Source organism: Hyaena hyaena, unplaced genomic scaffold (genome assembly GCF_003009895.1).
Source record: "Hyaena hyaena isolate Hyena2069 unplaced genomic scaffold, ASM300989v1 scaffold_410, whole genome shotgun sequence".
Taxonomy (NCBI): Eukaryota; Metazoa; Chordata; class Mammalia; order Carnivora; family Hyaenidae; genus Hyaena; species Hyaena hyaena.
In genome coordinates, this window is record NW_024081042.1 from 97,421 (window position 1) to 100,514 (window position 3,094).

Here is a 3,094-nt window from a genome sequence, read left to right on the forward strand (position 1 = left end):
AAATTTTATATCAATTTTTCAAACACTTCACAAAATTCCCTTACTTCCTTTCAAACCAGAAAAATGCAGGTGTGAATCTGGTGTGCACCTTTTTTAAAATTTAGATCCCATGTTTGAAACAGGATTTTTACCAGTAGATAAGCATCTATGATTACTAAAGAAGGGATTTTTGAGTCACTCATTATCTTAGATTTTTCTTTTGCCCAATTATAAAATCACAAGTCACAATCACTTTAAAAACTGTATAAAAAATTGGAAAGTATCTCCCTATAAACAAAAGAGGAGTGGAGATTTTACTTTATGCTTTCATGCTTTATGCCTGCCCAAAAACTATTTGTTGCAAACATTTAAAGGGTTATACTGTGCTGGCTTGGGCAGCACATATACTAAAATTGGAATGATACAGAGATTAGCATGGACCCTGCTCAAGGATGACACGCAAAAAGTTATACTCTCTGGGAGTGAAGCTAAGCCCCAGCTAAATGCCACTTCTTCCCCCGACACCACCCATCATCCCAAGAACTGGTCTGCATGTCCCCTGCTCTTCCCTGGGCTCACCGGGATTTCCCTCTGGATCTTCTTTCTTTCATGTTTTCCTCTGCCTCCTAGTGCTCAAGCATCTCCCAAAAATCAGAGAAATTGCCAGAATGGTGGTCTGCACACGTCTTCCTTTACTTGCCCCACTGCCCCTCTGCCATTTCCCCTTCCCACCAAGAGCCAAAGAGAATTTGTTTATTTTGCCATGAACTCTCAGACACTTTCAGTTCAGCAAAGAGGTTGACTTAACTCTATTCCCTGATGGGAAAAGAAACGTGACATTCTCCTCATGATTAAAGCACCACTTTTTCTTGCTACAAAGGGAACATTCAACATCATACAGCCCCCAAATATTGCAACTTTCAGTTCAAAGGCACTTTTTCTCCACATTTTAAAACCTTCTCTGGCACACGCATGGGGGAGGGAGGTGGAGGAGTTTCTCGTAAGGCTCTAAACACCTCAATTCTGCATCCAGGGTTTCTCACCATCTGCCCCTGCCCTATACCTTCACCCTCTTCCCACTGCTCCCCAGCCCTACAGTCCTGCCACTGGCAATCAGGTTTCCCATCAATTCTAGAAGCTTGGGCCCTCAGTGCCCCCGTGCCTGTGATTTCTGCTCTCCTTCTTCCAGGCTTCCAAACACAGCCCAGGTGCTCCTCCAGAAACCCTTCAATGACCATGGGGTACGCAGAGATCCCTCTCTAACCCACATGGTGTTTTAATGCTATAGTGCCTAAGTTTGCATTTATTCACATTTTTTCCAGCCTTGTGTTCATTGTTATGTCTTGACTCTCCAACCAGCCAGACAGTGAGCTGGAGAGAGGGCGTGGGCTCTGAAGTCAAGCAGCTGTTGGCTCTGGAGCCTAATTTCTGAGCTACGTGAGACCCAGTTTCATTATTTGTAAAATGAAGAAGTAAACACCCACCCCTGCGAAGCTGAGTTGCCATGAGCATTAAATGAGGGCTAGCATGTGAAACTCCTGGCCTTCTCGCCCTCCATGAACTGTCTCACCACTTTCCTGGGGGCAGGATCACATCATACATTGGTTCCCGGGCTCCTAGAATGCCAAGCACAGTAAAGCAGGACATGATCGGCAGCAACTGTTAAAAGTGTGCAGAATTAACAAAGAGCTGGGAACATAATCTCAGTTGGCAAGGAAATGAGACAGACCTTTAACCACTCAAAACCAATGTGCCACTAGAAGTGAAATGTGAAATGAGATAGCGTAAAAAAGCAGACCAGTCACGACCCACAGACCACTTCTATGCTTAGAAAGACATTTTACTGAACACACATAGAAAAACAAATGTCCTGTTTCTAATACCTTTAACAAAGTCTGCCTTGAATCTTGCAGGGATATGCAATAAAAAGATGTCTCCTTCAGACTTTTCAATTAAATGAGTTCTGATTAGCTCCTACTATATAGTAAATCACAAGTCAGGGACTTAAAATACTGCCATCGGATATAAAGCACATTTCTTTAGTTTCTGTGTAAGCACAGAAATGCTGCACAGTTAAGATACAGTCATTTTCCAGCTATCTCACTTTTAACTTCAGGAGTGGGACAAAAGAGGCCCTTAGTTTGAGCCCTATCAGCTACACAATGCTGTGTGAGGAGTGAATAGCTCCAATCTGCACAATTCCTATAGTTTCCTATCACCAACTGGGGGGGGGGGGGGGATGCTGTCTGCTCACTTAAGAGGTTTCACTGAAAAACAAAACACTTCTTTCTATTTACTTAAGCACCAAGCTAGAATATGAGGAAAAACAATAAGTTCTAAACATGGTGCACATCTGGTCTAAAAACCACAATCAATTTATTACCGCATCTGAAACATTTTCTGTGACTGTCATATAATATATTATCACACATTTCTAACAAGACATTTTCTTGGAACCAAAATAGACAGGTAGATCTGTCCGTTCAATTTCTCACAAACGAAAGAGAAAACTGTTTGGCTCGGATGTCTGTACTGTCTTTGGAGCAGTGTAACTATCATATGAGAAGGGTATTAGTCAAAGATGCAGGAGCTCAGCAATTACTTCCAAAGAGTGAAATTACTGGCTACACAGAAAAAAAAAAAAAAAAAAAAAAGATGTATGCATGTATATATGCATCCTCTCCTCTTTCCCATTCCAACAGAACCATTTATTGCATTTACTTGAAAGAGATGTACCACGGTCTTGCTAAGCCCATCTATCTCCCAGTGCTATAACCCTGGACTCCCTATTAAATGGAATCTTTTGATCTCTGTGGCTCCTAAAGCAGAACTTTATTAAAAGTTTTATTAAAAATTAAAACGCAATCGAAATCACGTTAAAATGCTTAAAAGCTCTATATTTTCACTCTAACCCCTCATGGGCATTCACAAGGAGAGTCACAATGGTATTGAATAGCCAGAGAGCTCCACGCCCAATAAAGAGGGCTGCCAAAATATCCCAGGATTGGCCCCAGTGAAACCATTTACTGGTTCACCGTTGGCTGCATAATCCGCCTTTAAGCACTTTCTCCTCTGTAAAAACCCCAGAGCTCCTTTAAGAGCCTTGTCTCAGCAC

General features: G+C 42.0%; 1 pseudogene; it reads left to right on the plus strand.

The window, feature by feature from the left end:
* The first annotated feature begins 362 nt into the window (after positions 1-362).
* Positions 363-458, plus strand: LOC120245232 (annotated as a pseudogene).
* Positions 459-3,094: the final 2,636 nt, after the last annotated feature.